Below are 23,348 nucleotides of genomic sequence, written 5' to 3'. Positions count from 1 at the left end.
TACTGCTTCATCCAGACCAATGGACAGCTATAGCACAATACCATTTTTTTTATTGAACATGCATGTAAGTAATACAGGTAGTAGGAATGATACCATATTTATCAGCATGTAACATGCACCATCAATTTAAGAAGGAAATTTGAATAAAAAAACTAAATTCTTGTAGCGATATTTATCTCACTGCTCCATTATAAGTCTATGGAGCAGCAAGACAAAGATTGATACGATGTAAAAATTAGGAATTTAAGTGGCTACACACTAATAAAAAATATCTATGTCTAAACCGAGGTACTGAGTTGCACTATACCCGAAGTGCCAATAATAATTTTTTAAATAAAAATAATGGATCAGACCTCAAAATGTAAACAGATGAATAATTGTAGATGTATAAATAAATTATCAAAATATAAAATAGTAGGTTCAAAACTAGAGAAACAGAGAAGCAGGTTTATCTAAAAAGTGTGTGTTTTTATTTTAAATAAAAGACTGGTATCTAATAGTTCAAAATCCCATTGAATCCATTTAATAAAATCCAGTTAGTAGAACATGCACCTTGGTAGTAGGTCTTCCCCACAGGTTGGCAGGGGCTGCACCCGGCCTCTGGGTAAATATTACCTGTTGCCCAGATAAATAGCGCAGCTCGTAGTTGTGAGTAGGTATCGCTGGAGTATGCTAACTTTGCAGTCTGCGAGGAGATGCCGACTAACCTCGCTGCAAGGTGGCACGGATCTGCATCCGGCTCGATGTCACGGAGACCGGGCAGTGGGAGTAGCGTGTTCAAACTTTCTGTTCGGCGTCCTTGTGCGGCAGTTATAGTTTCAGGCACGTAACGTATGTTGCAGTGGTCCTCAGTTGCAGAGGTTGCAACGTTTGTGAGAAGATAAGCATATAGTTATGCAGAGCCAATAAGGTGGAAATATGTGGCAGTAAAAATAATATGCCAGTATGGCCAGACGCATTCCGTTCCCCTTTATCAATGGCTTAATATGACTGTCATGGTGGTCTTTAATATTCTGCCATTTTAATTGGCACACTATTGTTGGTGGTTAAAATACATGTCATGGATCCTGTTCGTTAGGATTAGGAGTTGTATACTTAATATGATAGAATGCAATTGAAAAAACACAAATACAAGGTACAATACAATCATGTTATAGAATAGAATATTATAAAACATTACCAGCTAAATCTAATAGATCTCTGAGGATATCAGTAAAAAATGATAATGAAGATTGGGAATGAAAAATAGAATTGAACACTGACCTAAAATAAAACAAAAAAAGAGAACATTGACTGAAATGAAAATAAAAATAAGGATATAGATGAATAAATAAATATTATTGATTACATAAAAATATATATAAAAAAGAAGAAAATATATAATGATTAGGGGTGAGCGAATCGAATCTAGCAAATCCGAATTTGTTACGAAGTTCAGAAAAAATTCACTTTGCAATGAATCCGAATATAGCCACAATTTGATTACACAAATCGCTTCATTAAACTCCGTTTAGTGCGGTTCAGGCTCAAGGGGATCTAAGATAGCGACTCCAAATATCAGGAAATGGGGCAAGGAGCTCTGGGAAGGCAGGAAGACGGGTAGGCTGGATGACCCTGAATCACATGTAGCATGCAGCCTATCATCAGCCAATCACCCGTGTGATGTCACACCCCTATATAATCGGCAGCCATCTTGTGGCCAGTCACATCAGCGTTGTATTGCAGAAAGAGAGGGACAGAGAGCAGTGTGTTGCACAGACAAGCATTTTTAGTGCAGCAATTGACCTCAAGCCCAAATCCAGCCTAAAAGCACTTATAGGGAATGGAGAGAGATTGAGAGAGAGTGCAATTTTGGGTGTAGTACATAGCGACTGTGTACTGCAGCACTGGTGTGTCACGATGCCGGCTGGCAGGAGGTGGATCCTCTGTGCCAGAGAGGGATTGGCGAGGACCGCGCTAGTGGACCGGTTCTAAGCCACTACAGGTTTTCACCAGAGCCCGCCGCAAAGCGGGATGGTCTTGCTGCGGCGGTAGTGACCAGGTCGTATCCACTAGCAACGGCTCACCTCTCTGACTGCTGAAGATACTGAAGATAGGCGAGGTACAAGGGAGTAGGCAGAAGCAAGGTCGGACGTAGCAGAAGGTCGAGGCAGGCAGCAAGGATCGTAGTCAGGGGCAACGGCAGGAGGTCAGGAACACGGGCTAGGAACAGACAAGGGAACGCTTTCACTAGGCACTAAGGCAACAAGATCCGGCCAGGGAGTGCAGGGGAAGTGAGGTAATATAGGGAAGTACACAGGTGATCACACTAATTGGTAATAGGGAAGATTGGGCCAGGCACCAACATTGGTGCACTGGCCCTTTAAATTGCAGAGACCCGGCGCGCGCGCGCCCTAGGGAGCGGGGCCGCGCGCGCCGGGACAGGACCGACGGAGAGCGAGTCAGGTACGGGGACCGGGGTGCGCATCGCGAGCGGGCGCCACCCGCATCGCGAATCGCATCCCGGCTGGAGGCGGTACCGCAGCGCACCCGGTCAGTGGATCTGACCGGGGCGCTGCAGCAACGAGGATGAGGCGAGCGCTCCGGGGAGGAACGGGGACCCGGAGCGCTCGGCGTAACAGTACCCCCCCCCTTGGGTCTCCCCCTCTTCTTGGGGCCAAAGAACCTGAGGAAAAAAAAGTCAATTTTTCCGAGATGAGGTCCGATGCACATTAGGAGGGGTTCTGTGCGGAAACGCATGAGACAGTCCAATCTTTTATTGTTAATACAATAGATGTAGAGGGGTCTGGCGAGACTGGTCACAGGGACGTAGAACCTGTTGATAAGAGAGGCCAAAAAAAATTTTCCTGCAGATCCGGAATCCAAGGAGACCATAGTAGAGAAGGAGAAGGTAGAGGCAGATATCCGCACAGGCACAGTAAGGCGTGGAGAAGCAGAGTTGACATCAAGAACTGTGTCACCTTTGTGCGGAGTCAGCGTACGTCTTTCCAGGCGGGGAGGACGGATAGGACAATCCTTCAGGAAGTGTTCGGTACCGGCATAGTACAGGCAAAGATTCTCCATGCGGCGTCGTGTCCTCTCTTGAGGTGTCAAGCGAGACCGGTCAACTTGCATAGCCTCCGCGGCGGGAAGCACAGGAACGGATTGCAGAGGACCAGAGGAGAGAGGAGCCGGGGAGAAAAAACGCTTCGTGCGAACAAAGTCCATATCCAGGCGGAGCTCCAGACGCCATCCGGAAGAACGCATGTCAATGCGAGTGGCAAGATGAATGAGTTCATGTAGGTCAGCAGGAGTCTCTCGTGCGGCCAGAACATCTTTAATGTTGCTGGATAGGCCTTTTTTAAAGGTCGCGCAGAGAACCTCACTATTCCAGGACAACTCGTAAGCAAGAGCACGGAACTGAATGGCGTACTCGCCAATGGAAGAAACACCCTGTTCCAGGTTCAGCAGGGCAATCTCGGCAGAAGAAGCTCGGGCAGGCTCCTCGAAGACACCACGGACCTCAGCGAAGAAGGACTGGACTGTGGCTGTGGCAGAATCATTGCGGTCCCCATCAAACTTGTCCGGCAGGGACAAGCAGGGGTTAAGAACGGCCGGTTGCTGCGGAGGAGTTGCAGGAGCCGGCGGAGGAGATGGTTGTTGCAGCTGTAGCTGTGACTGAAGTTGCTGTATCTGCGGCAGCAGCTGCTGTGACTGAAGTTGCTGTATCTGCGGCAGCAGCTGCTGTAACTGTGACTGAAGACGCTGTGTCTCGGAGATCAAGTATGCCAGCTGTTGATCTCGTTGGGCGATCTTTACGCCAAATTTGTCCGGCAGGGACAAGCAGGGGTTAGGAACGGCCGGTTGCTGCGGAGGAGTTGCAGGAGCCGGCGGAGGAGATGGTAGTTGCAGCTGTAGCTGTTGCTGTATCTGCAGCTGCTGTATCTGTGACTGAATACGCAGTGCCTCGGAGGTCAAGTATGCCAGCTGTTGATCTCGTTGGGCGATCTTTAGGGCTAGCTGGGCGACCAGTGTAGGATCTTCAGCGGGATCCATGGCCGGATCTACTGTCACGATGCCGGCTGGCAGGAGGTGGACTGTCACGATGCCGGCTGGCAGGAGGTGGATCCTCTGTGCCAGAGAGGGATTGGCGAGGACCGCGCTAGTGGACCGGTTCTAAGCCACTACAGGTTTTCACCAGAGCCCGCCGCAAAGCGGGATGGTCTTGCTGCGGCGGTAGTGACCAGGTCGTATCCACTAGCAACGGCTCACCTCTCTGACTGCTGAAGATACTGAAGATAGGCGAGGTACAAGGGAGTAGGCAGAAGCAAGGTCGGACGTAGCAGAAGGTCGAGGCAGGCAGCAAGGATCGTAGTCAGGGGCAACGGCAGGAGGTCAGGAACACGGGCTAGGAACAGACAAGGGAACGCTTTCACTAGGCACTAAGGCAACAAGATCCGGCCAGGGAGTGCAGGGGAAGTGAGGTAATATAGGGAAGTACACAGGTGATCACACTAATTGGTAATAGGGAAGATTGGGCCAGGCACCAACATTGGTGCACTGGCCCTTTAAATTGCAGAGACCCGGCGCGCGCGCGCCCTAGGGAGCGGGGCCGCGCGCGCCGGGACAGGACCGACGGAGAGCGAGTCAGGTACGGGGACCGGGGTGCGCATCGCGAGCGGGCGCCACCCGCATCGCGAATCGCATCCCGGCTGGAGGCGGTACCGCAGCGCACCCGGTCAGTGGATCTGACCGGGGCGCTGCAGCAACGAGGATGAGGCGAGCGCTCCGGGGAGGAACGGGGACCCGGAGCGCTCGGCGTAACATGGTGTGTACAACAACTGAAAAGCTAATAGTAGCCAGCCAGTTAGAGTGAGCAGAGCACTAAAAGCTATGATCACCTGCTATTAGTGCCTAATACAAGTTGGGTAGTGGAGCGTATTGTCTGCTATTAAGTGTAACCTGTGCATACATAGGTGGTATACAATTTTGTTCCTGTTAAAATCACTGTTAAAGTCACAAGTTACTGCGAAGGCAAGCCAAAAGTACAAACCTGCTGCTGTTTTAGACAAATACTGTTTTAAGTGTAGTGGAGCGTATTGTACTCCCCTTATAAGTGCATACCACGTACGTACACCTAGATGGTATACTATTTTGTTCCTGTTATAGTTCTAAGGGCCTAGTTACTGTGAAAGGCCAGCCATAAGTGCACACCTGCTGGTTTTGTAGACAAATACTGTTTTAAGCGTAGTTGAGCGTATTTTACTCCCCTCATAAGTGCATACCACGTACGTACATCTACATAGTTACATAGATAGTATGGTTGAAAAAAGACATACGTCCATCAAGTCCAACCAGGGCATTGAGGGGAAGGGTGTAAGGGGATAAGGGGAAGGGTTGTAGTTTTATAATTCTGCATAAGCATTAATGTTATTTTTTTCCAGGAATGTATCTAACCCTGTTTTAAAGCTGTTAATTGTTCCTGTTGTGACCAGTTCCTGAGGTAGACCGTTCCATAAATTCACAGTCCTCACGGTAAAGAAGGCGTGTCACCCCTTTAGACTAAACCTTTTCTTCTCCAGACGGAGGGAGTGCCCCCTCGTCCTTTGGGGGGGGTTTAACCTGGAACAGTTTTTCTCCATATTTTTTGTATGGGCCATTTATATACTTATATACGTTTATCATATCCCCCCTTAAACGTCTCTTCTCAAGACTAAACAATTGTAACTCCTTTAATCGCTCCTCATAGCTAATATGTTCCATGCCCCATATTAGTTTAGTAGCACGTCTCTGCACCCTCTCCAGCTCCACAGTGTCCCTTTTATGAACAAGCAACCAAAACTGAACAGGATATTCCAGGTGAGGCCGTACCAATGCTTTATAAAGGGGGAGTATTTTGTCCCTGTCCCTTGAGTCCATGCCTCTTTTTATACATGACAATATCCTGCTGGCTTTGGAAGCAGCAGCCTGACATTGCATGCTATTCTGTAGTCTGTGATCTACAAGTACACCCAGATCCTTCTCTACCAGTGACTCTGCCAGTTTAATCCCCCCTAAGACATACGATGCATGCATGTTATTAGTACCCAGATGCATAACTTTACATTTACCCACATTGAACCTCATTTGCCAAGTGGATGCCCAGTCACTTAGACTATCCAAGTCATCTTGTAACTTATGCACATCCTCTATAGACTGTACTGTGCTACAAAGCTTGGTGTCATCTGCAAAGATAGAAACAGAGCTGTTAATACCATCTTCTATATCATTGATAAATAAATTAAACAACAGTGGACCCAGTACTGAACCTTGGGGTACACCACTAATAACCGGGGACAAATCAGAGTACGAATCATTGACCACCACTCTCTGGGTACGATCCATGAGCCAGTGTTCAATCCAGTTACAAACTAAAGTTTCCAAGCCCAAAGACCTTAACTTACCTGTCAGACGTCTATGAGGGACAGTATCAAACGCTTTTGCAAAATCCAGAAACACTATATTCACAGCCATTCCTCTGTCAAGGCTTCTACTCACCTCTTCATAAAAGCAAATTAGATTGGTTTGACAACTTCTATCCTTAGTAAACCCATGCTGGCTATCACTTATAATACAATTATCCCCTATGTATTCCTGTGTGTGTCACGATTCGGCTGGCTGGAGGTGGATCCTCTGTGCCAGAGAGGGATTGGCGTGGACCGTGTTGGTGGACCGGTTCTAAGTTGCTACTGGTATTCACCAGAGCCCGCCGCAAAGCGGGATGGTCTTGCAGCGGCGGTAGCAACCAGGTCGTATCCACCAGCAACGGCTCAACCTCTCTGATTGCTGAAGATAAGCGTGGTATAAGGGAGTAGACAAGAGCAAGGTTGGACGTAGCAGAAGGTCAGGGCAGGCAGCAAGGATCGTAGTCAGGGGCAACGGCAGGAGGTCTGGAACACAGGCTAGGAACACTCAAGGGAACGCTTTCACTGGCACAATGGCAACAAGATCCGGCGAGGGAGTGCAGGGGAAGTGAGGTATAAGTAGGGAGTGCACAGGTGAGAATACTGATTAGGCCTGCAGCGCCAATCAGTGGCGCAGCGGCCCTTTAAATCGCAGAGACCCGGCGCGCGCGCGCCCTAAGGAGCAGGGCCGCGCGTGCCGGGACAACACAGACGGGGAACGGGTCAGGTACGGGAGCCGAGATGCGCATCGCGAGCGGGCGCGTCCCGCATCGCGAATCGCATCCCGGCTGGGAGTAATATCGCAGCGCACCCGGTCAGCAGGTCTGACCGGGGCGCTGCGAATGAGAGAACGCTGCGAGCGCTCCGGGGAGGAGCGGGGACCCGGAGCGCTCGGCGTAACAGTATGTAATCCCGTATAAGTCCTTCAAACAATTTACCCACAATGCACGTTAAACTTACCGGTCTATAATTGCCTGGTGAAGACCTAGAGCCCTTCTTGAAGATTGGTACCACATTCGCCTTGCGCCAGTCCCTTGGCACGATACCAGACACCAGAGAATCTCTAAATATCATGAACAAGGGTACAGATATTACTGAACTTACCTCTCTAAGAACTCTTGGGTGTGCCATTGGTGTACCATTTTGTTCCTTTTATAGTCCTAAGGGCCTAGTTACTGTGAAAGGCAAGCCAAAAGTACACACCTGCTGCTGATCTAGACAAATATAGTTTTAAGCGTAGTGGAGCGTATTGTACTCCCCTCATAAGTGTTACATTATATGCTCCGGCCGCACATGCTGGCCATGAGTGCATGGTCCCCTTACCTGCTGCTGCCGAAGAGGCTGGGACTCGCATCACTGGACGTGCCCACATGCGAGCCCCAGTCCATCACTGGACTGGGGCTCTTCTGCCCCACCTCTGCCTCTATGCTCCGGTGTGTGTTACCCCATCCCCTAGGGCGCGTGTGCGCCAGAGCTATAAGATTTAAAGGGCCAGTACGCTCATTAGTGTAATTCACCTATGGCTCATTTATAAATTCCTTCACACTCCCCTGCTGGATCCTTGTTGCCTTGTGCCTTAGAGAAAGTGTTTCTCAGTATTGCCTTGCCGTGTATCTGATCCCTTGCTTTGTGACTTAGACCTTGCTCCTCTGCCGTCTGCCTACTGAACTCCTGCTACATCTTGACTACGCTACTGTGCCGCCTGCCCTGACCTTCTGCTACCCAGACTACGAGCTGCCTTATCCCTCCTGTGCCTCGCATCTCCATAGCCGCCTGTGTGGTCGAGCCGTGCCAGGGATAGCGACCTGGGTGCCGCTTGCCGCAGCAAGTCCATCCCGCTTTGTGGTGGGCTCTGGTGAAAACCACCTTAGACTCCGCTCCCTGGTACGGTCCGAGTCATCTGCCACACAGGTCCAGCAGATTCACATCCACCGGTGTTCCTGTCTTCTTAAACGTGAGTGTTACAATTTTGTTCCTGTTATAGTCCTAAGGGCCTAGTTACTGTGAAAGGCAAGCCAAAAGTACACACATGCTGTTGTTGTAGACAAATGCTGTTTTAAGCGTAGTGGAGCGTATTGTCCTCCCCTCATATACGCACTAAGTATGCCAGGCAAAAAAGTGCAAGGATGTGCACAGAGGAGTGACAGAGACCTAAATTCATCAGGCGCCGGCAGAGGTCGCAGCAAACTGGGGCAAGTGGCAGCGAGAGGCCTGAGCTCCCGGTATCAACTAGTGGTCGTGTCTCCACCAGCAACCCATCTGCCGTCATCACAAGTGACATCTGACCCCCAGTCAATAGTCGGTGGGTTCCTCAGATACAACCCTCAGTTGCCATGGCCGGGGAGCAGTCCCTGTCCTCCCATTGCCTCACATTGTCCTCCCATATGCTGTTCCCTCCCCCACAGAAGTATCGTATGTTGTGGGTTTAGCTCCACTTTTCAGTCAGGATGATCTACTAGAGGACAGTCAGCAGCTACTACCCAGCCAAGAAGTGGAGGAGAAATGCTCCGCTATCTCAGCTAGACGGGCAAGTAGTGATGAGGAGAGTGGCGTGGAGGTGGTGTTGCGAGTGTTCAGGCTTCTGAAGCAGACACTGTTGAGGAACCTGAAGACATCAGTGACATGCAGACACAACTCGATGATGAAGCCGATCGCACTTGGGAGCCGGGTGCAGAAGGGGCTTCATCATCATCCGGAGAAGAGGGTTGCAGACTGCCTGTGAGGCCGCATGCTGAGCCAGCAATGTGGTAGCATGGTTGGCAGTCAGCATGGTGGCAGAAGTGGAAAGTCTGGAGCCAAACATGCACAGGGTAAACCACCTGCTTCGTGGCAGCCTACCTTCCCAGGAGGTAGTGGAACAGGGGTTCCTGTAGTCGGCGGCAGTAGCAGTCAATCAGTGCGGACTGTTGGTGGGAAAATCAGCTACTCGGCATTGTGGCAGTTTTTCATCAAGCATCCAGAGGATGTTAACCTGGCCACATGCAAGATGTGTCGGCAGAAGGTAAAGCGTGGCAAGGGTTCCAACACGGCCCTGCGTCAACATATGCAGCATCACCATTAAGCGGCCTAGGAGAACCGTGGCTCCGATGTGGTGGTCCAGCCTGCTTCATCACAGAGTGGCCAGCTGCTCCCTGTTTAAGCCAGCCAAGGCTCCACCACCTCAGCCGAAGGGAGCTGTCTGTCATACCCATCTTCTGTTGCTCCAGATGCTCCTGCTCCTCCCACTTCGAGTCATTCATTCCACCAGCAATCCATCGGCGAAGCCGTGTCCAAGAGACAACAGTATGCACCCACTCATTCAACGGCACAGAAGCTGAATGTGCTCCTGTCCAAGTTGCTGGTGCTGCAGTCCCTCCCTTTTCAAGTTGTGGAATCTGCACCTTTCAAAGAACTGATGGCTTGTGCTAAGCCGAGGTGGAGAGTCCCAAGCCATCATTTCTTTGCGAAAGAGGCAAAACCAGCCCTGCACAATTTTGTGGAACAGAAGGTGGGCCAGTCCTTGAGCCTGTCGGTGTGTACCAAAGTGCACGGCAGCGCCGACATGTGGAGCTGTAACTATGGTCAGGGACAATACATGTCCTTTACGGCCCACTGGGTAAATGTGGTCACAACAGCAACTTGGACAGGTCACGCCGCTTCCGCCTCCACGCTTTCAGGAAGCTGGTCCTGTGACAGTGTGCGACTCCACCTCCTCATCCTCCACCGTGTCCTCAGCCTCCACTGCACGGACAAGTCTCATTGCCCCTCCAGCATACCATGTGTGCAGGGCACTGCGGTGTCACGCTGTTCTTCACATGGTTTGCCTTGGCAAATGGAGTCACACAGGGTTGGAACTGCTAAAAGTCATTCTTCAAGAAATTGAATCATGGCTTATTCCACAAAGACTGGAAATGGAAGCCATGGTGACTGACAACGGGAAGAACATCTTGTCTGCGCTGCGACAAGGAAGCCTGAGCCATGCGCCCTTCATGGCACACGTGTTTAATTTGGTTGTCCAGTGGTTCCTGAAGTGTTCCCCCCATCTGCGAGACATCCTAACTAATTATTAGTCAATCACCAGGATTACGGGATGAACAATGTCATTCTACTGCTTCATTTCTTACAACATGTGTTATAAACAATGGCTGGTCAGGGCACTGGAGACGTGGCGCCTACATCTCATGGCCACATGAGCCCTGTGTGGGCTAAACTGGAAGCGGAAGAGGAGGAAGAGAGGGAGGGGCACAGTGGAGCACAGTTTAGGTTTTGCGAAAAGGGCAGTTTTTATAGTCATCTGACAGGAGAGTAGGAGCAGGAGGAGCTAGAGGGTGATGAGGAAGACGAGACAGAGGACCCAGACACACTGTGTCAGTATGCAGTAGAGATGGAGGCAGGAAGTCCCTCTGAGTCACTTGCACAAATGGCACGATGAATGCTCACTTGCTTGCGTAGTGACTGACGAATTTTCACCATTCGGCAGCGGGATGACTTCTGACTCTCCACCCTATTGGACCCTCACTACCGACACAAAATGGGTCCTTTTTTACATCCACTGAGATGGAGGACAAACTGACCTACTGCAGAGACATCCTTAGTAGTCAGTTGGCCGATGCCTATCTGCGCCATCGTCCATCCTCTCGCAGGTCTGGCTCGGGGGGCCTTGCGCTCACCTTCCACTGCCATGGCTGCTGGGGAGCAGTACCAACTCCATCAGCAGCAGCCTGAGTCTACAGTTGCTGATGAGTAGCTTTCTTCACCCGCATAGTGAAGCAACTCATCAGCAGCAGGTAGACCTGGAGCAGGACCTGAACCAGCAGGTGGTGGCATACCTTGACATGACCCTGCCAACATACCATGAAGATCCGCTGGACTCCTGGGGGCAGCCAACATTGATTTGTGGCCGCAGCTAGGAGAGTTTGCCCTGGAAAAGCTGTCCTGCCCGGCCAGTAGTGTGCCATCAGAGTGGGTGTTTAGTGTGGCGGGGCCATAGTAACCCCAAGGACAAAGCGTCTGTCCATGAAAAATGTGGAGAGACTGACCTTCGTGAAGATGAATCAGGGATGGATCAGCCAGGATTTCACCCACCAATGCCTGATGCATCAGAGTAGATTGACCATGGTGCCACACCAACACTTCACAAATATGGATAGTGCAAAACATTTAAGGTGCTGCTCCCCAGTTACAGAAATTCCTCTGCATCAGACCACAAGTAAGTATTGAGGATATACATTAGCTAAAACTTAACTTTTCTTAGGATAAAATATATGGACCCCAATTTTTTTTATATCTAAGAAAAGGAAAGGTGTACAAAAAACACTATGTGCCACCTACATCACCAAGTATTGATGTGATGCAAAGACCTCTAAAAGGTGGAAGGGAACAACGTATGGTTCATTGTAACCAGTGGGGGTAAAAACTTCCCCTGTAAGGCCCTACTCTCGCATTATTAATTCCCTTCTTGCCAAGTGTTACTCGCCCTAAAAAGGTCGGCCCCACACAGGAACCCCTCCCTATTTCCACCTACAAACACTGCCATTTCCCAGGGGGTTCACCAGAAATAACAGTACGGTTTCACCAGAAATAAGCATAGCAATCTGGTGCTTTTACACTTACTGCCCACTATTAGCTTTAACCAGACAAAACATAGAACTGCAGAGTGCGCATATTTTTCACTTTTTTAGAGCAATACACCCCAGTATGGTTGCAACAGAAAAAAGCGTACTCTCTCTGAACTCTGCCTGCCTGCACTATGGTTGCTTGCAGTCTTTGAATGGGGAGTCACAGTGCTTCCTGTGATCACTGATGATCTCAATTGGCAGATTATGAAATTAATTCTGAACTCTCTCTGCCTGCCTGCAGTGATGCAGGCTTGAGGACAATGGATTTCCCATGTGCTGATCTCTCTGTATTGTCAGTGACAGTAACACTGATTAGAGACCACACAGTGCCTGCTCTATCTCTAGCCAAAACGAATGCAGGCTTGAGGTGAATGGATTCGCTGCTAAACAGATCTTTATTGTCAGTCAGAAACAGTCTCTGCTCTCTCAGCAAAATGCACGTCTTCTGTAATGGCTGCCGAATATATAGAGCTGTGACATCCCAGGGCTGGCTGTCTGCTGATAGGCTGCATGTCTCCATGTGATTCAGGGTGATCCCGCCTACCTGCCTTCCCAGAGTTCCTTGTCCCATGTCCTTACACGTGTAGCCGCCATTTTAGCTCCCCGGCCTGCACAAAATGTAGTAAATTAAGCAATTCGTTACCACGAAGCGCTCATCTCTAGTCATAAGTGTCACCTGCATTAACCTGTTGGTACAGACAAGTAGTTCAGGTGACACTGATGACAACGGTTCTTACATTGTCTGGTTCCCAGCTGTGGTTCTACGGCAATTCTCTAGTATCTTCAGCTCCGGGCCCGACTTGGAGCATGGGCAGATCACAGTGACATCACGGCTGCTATTTGCTAGCAGCGGGACCCAGCAGAGAACAGCAGTGGTACAGACAGGTTAGTGCAGGTGACACTGATGGCAGATATCTTTCAAATACATTTTTAGCCCTACCCATGGATCTCAAACATGTGATCGCTGCCAGCAGGTGCAGTGAACAGCTGGCACCCGCCATGTATAGAGCAGCCTTTGGGGCATAAAGAGGTTAAAATTATACCCATGTAGTTTCAGAGTACGTTCACACGTGAATATTTTTACTTCAGATTTGCTGCTGCAGGTTTTACTGGCCATTACCTTCAATAGGGAGCAAAATCTGCTAGAGCAAATTTGCAGCAGATCTGCAACAGAAAATACCCACATTTAAACACACCCTTAGGCCACGCTCACATGGTGGAAATTCCATGCAGACTTCCACTTTGAATGTTTGCGCGGAATTTCCGCTGCAGCGGAGTCCCATTGAGTTCAACGGGATTCTGCTGCTCTTTGCACATGGCAGAATTTCCGAGCCAGATGTTTCCAGCACGGAAATTCCTTTTTCCGTGTCCGCACAAAGAATGAATGCGTTCATTCTTTGTGCGGATTCTGCACAGAATGCATAACCGTCTATGAGACAGAGCATTCTGTGCGGTCCTAGAGTCGGCAGATTCTGCTGTCACCCAGCACTGTACGGAATGTCTGCACAGAGATTTTCCGTGCGGACATTCCGCCGTGTGAATGTGGCCTTAGGGTACATTCCCACACGGCGTATTTGCTGCGTATTTGCTGCTGCGTATTTTATTTTCTCTGTTGAAGTCAATGGGTAGGAAAATACGCAGCACCAAATACGCAGCAAATACGCAGCAAAATACGCTGTGTGGGAACGTACCCTTAGTATGTTTTTCACTGTAACATTGTACCCTTTTTCAATGTGGTTAGTAGGTGGTTTGGGCTCCAGTACCTGTCAGCTGACCAAATAATTAATGCAAGTACAGGATCGATCTGCCAGAATAGTAGATGTTCTCTGGCCAATAGATAGACACAGCTTGTGGACACGGCTTGCCCTGATGAAAAAACTCATTTAAGGTCTGTATGGGAATATACGGATGGTTGTCAACCCTGTACCGAGTAATTTACTGTTTGCTGAATTTTTTGTAAATGTGTTAAAAACATAGTTTTTTTTTTGTAAATGTTTCCTGTTAGTTTATTTCTAATAGCCAGGTTATGAAAAGCTTTGACAGACGACAACAAAGAATTACCCAAAAATGTAGATATCCTCAGTGGATGTCTAGGTGTACTGGCGCCTGGGATTTGTCCAGTCCCATAGCAGGAAACTGCTGTTTGCATTTTGGAACATATCCTTAGGTAGATGAGCCTACAACCCAAGAACATTGTTTTATTTGACATTTTATTACAGAATAAAAATAAATCCATTTGGATTATGTCATTTCCATTAATTATTCTTGCATTAGCAAGACAATCTCATAAACATTTCTCCAAAAAGTGACATCGATCATTAGAAAGATTTCACCGTGTTGGCTCATGACCTTCATGCGGTAGTTGCAATGATGTTTATGGCTGTCTTGTAGTCAGTACATGTATACTCATATAATGTATGTGATTCATAACATTTTATAGGCTTCAAAGTTACTGTACATTAACAAAGACACAAAGCCAACTTCTTATTTCAGTCAAAAGATCTCTTAAGAGCACAATGACTTGTCCCTAAGATTTCCGTGTAATTACATGGTATATTATCTTAATAACCTAGCACATAAAATCTAATTGCCATGTAGTTGTCTAACTTAAAACTGTCTCTGGGCCTTTGTCTTCACAAGTACAGTAGCTGTCTGCCTGTAGGGACACAAGCTTCTGGTGTATATTGGTTACTGGTGGACAATATTTCGCAACATTTATACACATTTTCTTCCTAAACATAATTTTACATTTGGGGACCAAGCCCATTTTGACCTTAAGGACCAGGCCATTTTTTTGCAAATCTGACCGGTGTAATTTTATGCATTAATAACTCTGAAATACTTTTACTTATGAATTTGATTCCGAGACAGTTTTTTCATGACATATTATACAGTACTTTAAGATAGTGGTACATTTTTGTCAATACTTGCATCGTTTATTTGTGAAAAATTCCAAAATTTCATGACAATTTTTTACATTTTGCATTTTTCGAACTTTTAAACTCTCTGCTTGTAAGGGAAATGGACATGCCAAATATTTGTATTGATTCACATATACAATATGTCTACTTTGTCTCTGCATCATACAGTTGACATGTTTTTACTTTTTGAAGACATTAGAGGGCTTCAAAGTTTAGCAGCAATTTTCTAATAATTTTTTTTTATCAAAATCTGAATATTTCAGGGACAGTTTTGAAGTGAATTTGAGGGTCTTTATGTTTGAAATACCCTATAATGGACCCCATTATTAAAACTGCACCCCTCCAAGTATTCAAAATGACATTCAGAAAGTTTGTTGACCCTTTAGGTGTTTCACAGGAATAGCAACAAAGTGGAGGAGAAAATTCAAAATCTTCATTTTTTCTTCTTGGAGACCCACTTTTTATTTTTTTATTTTACATGGGATAAAAGGAGAAAAAGCCCCCCAAAATTTGTAACCAAATTTCTCTCGAGTAAGGAAATACCTCATATGTGGATGTAAGTGCTCTGTGGATGATGCACTAGAGGGCTCAGAAGGGAAAGAGTGACAATGGGATTTTGTAGAGCAAATTTTGCTGAATTGGGTTTTGGAGGCATGTCACATTTAGGAAGCCCCCATGGTGCCAGAACAGCAAAAAAAAAAAAAAACAAAAAACAAACTTGGCACACTATTTTGGAAACTACACCCCTAAAAAACGTAACAAGGGGTAAAATAAGCCTTATAAAGTACCTGTCCCCAAATAAACTGTTCTCAACTACCTTAGGCTATGTTCCCTAACTACTCCTAACACCCTTCCTTCCCTGCCCTTAAAAACAATTACAGAGCTTTAAAAAGCTGTGTATCATACCTTTCTTCTTGCTTACATAGTGTAATTTCCCAGCAGAAGAAAGTGGGCGTTTCCCAGCAGGCATGACATCACTGAAGACTGCTGGGGGACAACTTCTGCCCTCACATTGTTGCAGCATTTTGATGAATAGAAGACCTCAAGCTCTGTGCATGTTTCAGTCTGTGCAGATTTCAGTGAGGCTCTCCTGCAGCTGTCAGTCTGTGCGACTTTCTGTGAGAATCTTTGGAGCTTTCACTTTCTGTGCAGCTGATGTGAAAATGAACATTTAGATTTTTTCTCACTAAAATGCTGGTTTTTCCCCAAATTTTTCATTTTCATAAGTGGTAATAGGAGAATATGCCCCACAAAATGTGTAACCACATTTCTTCTCAGTATGGAAATACCCCATATGTGGATGTAAAATGCTCTGCAGGCGCATTACAATGCTCAGAGGAGAAAGAGCAAAATTCGGCTTTTGGAGAGAGAATTGACTGGAATTAAAGTCAGAGGGCATGTGCATTTACAAAGCCCCCATGGTGCCAGAACAGTGCCCCCCCCCCCCTTCACAGAATGTAACAAGGGGTGCAGTAAGCATTTAAACCCCACTGGCGCTTGACAGATTTTTGGAACAATGGGCTGTGCATATCAAAATTTTCATTTTCATTTTCACGGACCACTGTTCCAAAAGTCTTTTAGACACTTTTGGGGTGTAAATGCTCACTGCACCCCTTATTACATTCCTTGAAGGGTGTAGTTTCCAAAATGGGGTCACATGAGGGTGTATTTTATTTTTTTATTTTTTTTGCGTTTATGTCATAACTGCTGTAACTATCAGCCATTCCAATGCAAATCACCAATTTAGGCCTGAAATGTACATGGTGCTGTTACGCCGAGCGCTCCGGGTCCCCGCTCCTCCCCGGAGCGCTCACGGCGTTTCTCTCCCTGCAGCGCCCCGGTCAGACCCGCTGACCGGGAGCGCTGCACTGACATTGCCGGCGGGGATGCGATTCGCATAGCGGGACGCGCCCGCTCGCGAATCGCATCCCAAGTCACTTACCCGTCCCGGTCCCCGGCTGTCATGTGCTGGCGCGCGCGGCTCCGATCTCTAGGGCGCGCGCGCGCCAGCTCTCTGAGATTTAAAGGGCCAGTGCACCAATGATTGGTGCCTGGCCCAATTAGCCTGATTAGCTTCCACCTGCTCCCTGGCTATATCTCATCACTTCCCCTGCACTCCCTTGCCGGATCTTGTTGCCATTATGCCAGTGAAAGCGTTTCCTTGTATGTTCCTAGCCTGTGTTCCAGACCTCCTGCCGTTGCCCCTGACTACGATCCTTGCTGCCTGCCCTGACCTTCTGCTACGTCCGACCTTGCTCTTGTCTACTCCCTTGTACCGCGCTTATCTTCAGCAGTCAGAGAGGTTGAGCCGTTGCTGGTGGATACGACCTGGTTGCTACCGCCGCTGCAAGACCATCCCGCTTTGCGGCGGGCTCTGGTGAATACCAGTAGCAACTTAGAACCGGTCCACCAACACGGTCCACGCCAATCCCTCTCTGGCACAGAGGATCCACCTCCAGCCAGCCGAACCGTGACAGGTGCGCTCTCACTCCTGAGCCATATTGTGCGCCCACAGATCACTTTGCGTCCACATATGGGGTATTTCCGTACTTGAGAGAAATTGCGTTAAGTGACTGATCTGTGATGTGCGTGCTGGGAGTTGTGGTTATGCAACAGCTGGAGGCACACAACTACTGTAGGCACACTGGTGGGGTAACAGACCCTAACTCAGTGTTCCCCACCAGTGTGCCTCAAGCTGTGGCAAAACTACAACTCCCAGCATGCACGGTCTGTCAGTGAATGCTGGGAATTCTAATTTTGCAACCGCTGGAGGACATGGGTTGGGAAACACTTAGTTAGGTAACAGACCCTAACTCTGTGTTTCTCAACCAGTGTGCCTCCAGCTGTTGCAAAACTATAACTCCCAACATGCACTGACAGCGTAAGGGCATACCAGGAGTTGTAGTTATGCAACAGCTGGAGGCACACAACTACAACTCCCAGCATGCTCTTTGGCTGTCCGTGCATGCTGGGAGTTGTAGTTATGCAAGATCTGGAGGACCACAGTGCACAGTGATCTCCAAACTGTGGCACTCCAGATCTTTCAAAACTATAAATCCCAGAATGCCCAGACAGCAAAGAGCCATCTGGAGGGACACAGTTTGGAGATCATAGTATAGTGATTTCCAAACTGTGATCCACCTGATCGCTGCCACTGCTACCAGACTCACCAATCACTGCCGCCATTGCCTGACCTGCACCGCCACCGATTGGCGCCAATCGCCGCCAATGCTGCCACCAACGATTGTCCCACCGCCGCCACCGATCGTTCTTACGCTTTCCCCAGACTTGGAGGGGCGGGCAGAACGGGGGAACTGAATTCTGAACCCCCCGCCCATATCTGCCATTGGTTGGTCACTCCCGACCAACCAATGGCAGGGATAGGAGTGGGATGGCACCCCTGCCACCCCACTCCTATCCTTCAGGGTAATCCGTGCTGTCTTGGACAACACTGATCACCCTTATTTTGCAAGTCACCGTGTCAGCAGTGATCCGATTGGCACGGAAATGTCGTGATTCGCCGGTAGAATTGACCGACGAATCACGGCGATCACCAACAATGGTGGGTCTCAGGACCCCCCTAGGCATTGCCATGGGATGCCTGCTGATATATATCAGCAGTCATCCCGTTCTGATCACCGCCCTGCGAGCGGCGGTGATCGGAAATACCAAGGTTGTACAGTTACGCCCTTGGTCCTTAAGTACTGGAATGCAAAGGTTAAAGGCTGGTTAAGGCTGGGCTTCTGATGTGTGTTTCGTCACTACACCAAGAAAACTACTGATATACACTCTTAGGGCCCATTCATGCTATGGAACATCTGCAAAGATTGGTGAGTGCCTGTGAAATCCATTGGTGCTAGTACATGCGTCATCACCATGGACAGCAATACAGTTCACAGTCTTTTTCGCTGAAAGAATGAACATGTTCCCTCTTTCGGTGGAGTCAGGAATTTGAATTTCCACAGTGGAATATTTAGATGCAGACATTTTAGAGTGTGCAAAGTGAAAAATATCCCTTTAAAGACAATGTGGAAGATTTATAAAAACTTGTGAAGAGGAATTTCTCTGCTCGGAAATTCTGTAGTGTGAATAGGCCCTTAGACTTGGGCTGTGTGGAAATTGACTTGTAATGTGGATTTTAATGCAGAAATATGGAAGGTTTTCCTCTGTGGAAAATCTGCAATATTTCTGCTGTGTGTGGCCCAACCCTAAACGTATGGGTCCATTAGCTTGATGAAAGCCAAATTAGCGTTTTTTTTTTTTGCCTCAGTTTACAAAAATATACTTTTACTACATCCTGCAAAGTCCAGTAAAAGAAATATACTTAAAACATATACAACAGGACTGGACTTCACCTGTAGTAGTTGCCTTTCTCGGGTCCTTATAGTGGCTCCCAATACAGTATTCAGGTACACACAGGACTTGGAGTAGAGATGAATTTTGCAGCACAAGAACAGATCAGTCATAATAATGATGATGGGAATGGACGATGGAAGAGAATTATGAAGATAAAAGTCAGGAATTAAAGTATACAATTAATGAATATAACCAAACAAAAGCTGACTATCCCCAAATCTTTCCCTAAATCTATTTCTAAGCACTCACTATGTCACTAGACACCACTGACACTCACCTTCCCTGAAAATATATCCCAAGGACATGTTCACAGAGCCATTAACCACATGGTTTTTGATGCACAAGTTGGGCAAATTTCCAAGACAGCAACCAGATGCTTTCCCCTAAAGGGAAACTTTCATCAGTTTCAACTGCACTAACCTGTAGGTACAGGTGTGTAGTATGTGTGACACTGATGATAACCATACTTACCTGTCCCCGATCTATAGTCCCATTGGCCCTGTTATCTTCCTCGTTCGGACAGCAGGCTTGGTGCACAGGCAGAGCTTCAGGAGAATCCTGACATCATGGCTGGTGCCCTCCTGAGCCTGCTCACAGTGGGACCAAACGAAGAGGCAGCAGCGGTAATGTCAGAGTGCTTTCCAATCGAAAAAGGTAATGGGCCAACAGGCTAGGAAAGTATGGTTATCATCAGTGTCACCCGCACTACACACCGCCTAAGGCTACCCCTAGCATAAATAAGCTACATTCTAGGTTTAGTGGTCCTACCTAGGACCCACCATAATCTGCAGGCTGGCAGCAGTGGTGTCCGGAACACGGAGGCTTGAAGCTTCCATGTTTGTGACATCGTGCCCATGCCTATGGGAGGGGGCGTGATGGCGAGTACGTTGTTGTCACGCCTCCTCCCATAGACATGAATGGAGGGGGCGTGACGGAGGTAATTGCCAGTCCTCCAGCACGGAGCAGAGTCCGACTGGGGTGCCACAGCGGAGATCGCGGGGTCCTTTGGGTAGGGGATAAGATGTTTTCAGGGAGAGTACCCCTTTAAGTAACTGATAAGATCAGACCCCTAAAGAAAGACATACACTATTGCATAATATGTAGAAAGCCAGATCAATGAGCAAGAAGATCGATCCATCTGCTCACACATCATCACATTGTCCAAATGACACTTATACAATAACCAGAATCTCCAGAACTTGCCAGACAATTCTCTCGGGCTTCATATTTTTTCAGTATCTCCTTCCCTTTTTTTCCACCTATAGGGTCCCAAACAGTAATAATTCAGATGTTTGGTGTCACATACAGTAAAGTGGATAGGTACGTGTGTTTTTTTGGGGGGAAAGGTTGGTTGAGGAAGAGAAGGTAAATCTCCATTAGGTAGTTAGGTTGCTCCAGTAGGAAGTTTTCCACATTAGGTAGATGCCCCTGTATGTAGGTGCTCCCAGTATGTCGTTTCCCTTAGTAAGCTGGAACCCCAGTAGGAGTTTCCCTCAGTATGCTGCTTTCCCCTTTAAGTAGTTTCCTACAGTAAGTGTCTTGGGTAGGACCCCCTCTTTTTATGTAGTTTGCCCCCTGTAGGTAGGGCCACCCCCCTTGTAGGTAGTTTACCCCATCATGTATGTATATTGTCCCTTGTAGGAAGTTTGCTCCGTGTATATAGGACCCCTTGAAGGCAGCCCCTGTATGTAGATTGCCCCCTGTAGGAAGTTATCTCCATATAGATAGGGCTACCCAGTAGGTAGTTTCCCCCAGTATGCTGCTGTGCCCGTTCACACGGCAGTCTGTCCCCATTTTTTTTTATCCCCATTTTGTTTCCTTTTTTGCAGGCTGTAAACGGATTCAATACGATTTAAAAAAAAATCCCATTCATGTCATTGGGATTTTTTTTTACAATCCATTTGAACCCGTCTGCCCTCATTTCCATTTTTTGACGGCAGAAAAAACGGCACATGCAGTATTTTTTCTTCAGTCCCAAAAACGGAAGAAAAAAACGGATAAAGTAAATTTAACATTGAAGTCCATGGAAAACGGATGAGCCTTTAATGTCATCTGTTTGCATCCGTTTTCAATCCGTTTTTTGATCCATTTTTACTTTTGAGCATGCTCAGAACAAAAAAAAACATCCGTTTGCATCCGTTATTGTCCGTTTTTTTTTAAGTCCGTTTTTAATTATGCCGGGAGAACGGGACAGGTCTAGATGGCCGCGTGAACGCAGCCAGCAGTTTCCTCCAGTAGGTGCTTTGCCTCCTGTATGTTGTTTGCCTCCTGTATGTGGTTTGCCCCCTGTAGGCAGGACCGCCCCCTGTAGGTAATTTGCCTCCATCATGTATGTAGATTGTCCCCTGGAAGTTTGCTCTGTGTAGATAGGGCCCCTTGAAAGTAGCCCCCCTGCCCCTGTAGGAGGACCCCCTGAATGTAGTTTGCCCCACCCATAGGTAGGACCCCCAGAATGTAGTTTCCCCCCTATAGGTAGGTCCCCATGAAGGTAGCTTGCCCCTTTTATATGTAGTTTCCTCACCTGTAAGTAGGACCCCTTGTAAGTAGCTTGTCCCTCCTATATGTACTGTAGTTTTCCCCTCTGTAAGTAGCTTGCCCCTCTGATAAGTAGTCCCCCCCCCCCCTGTAAGTAGCTTGCCCCTCTGATAAGTAGTCCCCCCCCCCCTGTAAGTAGCTTGGCCCTCTGATAAGTAGTCCCCCCCCCCCTGTAAGTAGCTTGCCCCTCTGATAAGTAGTCCCCCCCCCCCCCTGTAAGTAGCTTGGCCCTCTGATAAGTAGTCCCCCCCACCCCCTCCCCTGTAAGTAGCTTGCCCCTCTGATAAGTAGTCCCCCCCACCCCCTCCCCTGTAAGTAGCTTGCCCCTCTGATAAGTAGTTTCTTCCCCTGTAAGTAGGACCCCCTGTAAGTAGCTTGCCCCTCCTATATGTAGTTGTCCCCCTGTGGGTGGGTTCTCACAGCACCCCAATGTGCCGCACCACCCTGATTTGGAACTATTGGTGTAGAAGGTGTATTTTATCTATCACCATAGCGTTTAGGGTAGCGTTTCCCATCCGGGACGTTTCCAGTTGTTGCAAAACTACAACTCCCAGCATACCCGAACAGCCGCAGGCTGTCCGGGCATGCTAGGAGTTTTAGTTTTGCAACAGCTGGAGGCACCCAGATTGGGAAACAGTGATTTAGTGATTTCTCTTAATGACAATACTGTATGTTTTGTTTTGTTTTTTTGCAGACATTTTTGAAGACAGAAATAGGCAAAAATTAGGCAATTTGGTGAAATATTCCAGTTACAAACATTTATCAGCTATCCATTGTTTTGCAATAAGAAGAATTACTAGTAGGCGAGTGCCCTGTGGATGTAGTGTCACACGTATAAGGAGGCTGCACCTCCGAGCACTCAGCACACTCACAAGCCCTGCGCTCTGGTCTCCTAGCAACCGACACTCCTGTCAAAAGGTCATCAGGCAGAAAAGAGGACGGGGCAACGCCAAGCCACGCCCAGTCTATATTGTGCAGGGCTGAGCCAGTACGTAGCGTCAGGGGGAACCTCTGCGTCTTGCGCAGTGACGTCACGGGATCTCCTAGAAGCTGAGGAGTGTTCTGTGTTGTCCCTAGGTCTGTGGGGAGAAGCAGCGTCTCCTCCTCCTCCTGCCCGGCTCCTCATGACCCGCAGTGGATGTGAGCGGCGCAGTACTCGGTGACGGAGCTCGGCTGCCTGTTCACTCCTGAAGCCTTCACGGGGGATAGTGATGGAGCTGCTGGAGAGCTGTGAGTAGAGGAGGTGGCGGCAGTGCGCAGGTGACTACAGCTCGGTGAGTGACACTTGTTGCTTTCTTGTATCTCAGTACTGACAGCTTGTTACACCTTCCCTCCTCACTGTGTCTGTAAACACATACAATAATACTGTATACACATACAATAACACTGTATACACATACAATAACACTGTACACACATACAATAACACTGTATACACATACAATAACACTGTATACACATACAATAACACTGTATACACATACAATAACACTGTATACACATACAATAACACTGTA

At 47.9% G+C, this 23,348-nt stretch overlaps 1 protein-coding gene and 1 long non-coding RNA gene across 6 annotated transcripts in view; one reads left to right on the top strand and one right to left on the bottom strand.

Moving 5' to 3' along the window:
• Positions 1 to 431: 431 nt before the first annotated feature.
• LOC130358606 (uncharacterized) lies at positions 432 to 22,834 on the bottom strand. 3 transcript variants are annotated; one of them, XR_008889587.1, is made up of 4 exons: positions 22,589 to 22,711; positions 19,296 to 19,361; positions 14,081 to 14,196; positions 432 to 1,263 (listed from the first exon to the last, which is right to left on the bottom strand). It is a non-coding gene; the product is annotated as an uncharacterized LOC130358606 (long non-coding RNA). The 3 variants fall into 3 exon arrangements; XR_008889586.1 differs by having other exon boundaries at positions 433 to 1,263; positions 22,629 to 22,702; XR_008889585.1 differs by having other exon boundaries at positions 436 to 1,263; positions 22,704 to 22,834.
• The window catches only part of FNDC3A (fibronectin type III domain containing 3A), a 316,088-nt gene continuing 315,481 nt past the window's right edge, over positions 22,742 to 23,348 (top strand). Inside the window, exons 1-2 of one of the 3 annotated variants that reach the window (XM_056562070.1) lie at positions 22,742 to 22,819; positions 22,909 to 23,105. The gene's annotated coding sequence lies outside the window, so the exon portion shown is untranslated. Of the gene's footprint in view, positions 23,106 to 23,348 lie in introns of all 3 variants that reach the window. The other 2 variants (XM_056562071.1, XM_056562069.1) reach the window with 2 other exon arrangements.

The sequence above is a fragment of the Hyla sarda genome, chromosome 2 (assembly GCF_029499605.1).
Source record: "Hyla sarda isolate aHylSar1 chromosome 2, aHylSar1.hap1, whole genome shotgun sequence".
Classification (NCBI taxonomy): Eukaryota; Metazoa; Chordata; class Amphibia; order Anura; family Hylidae; genus Hyla; species Hyla sarda.
The sequence above is the reverse complement of the archived record's forward strand: the minus strand, read 5'-3'. Positions and strand labels throughout refer to the sequence as shown.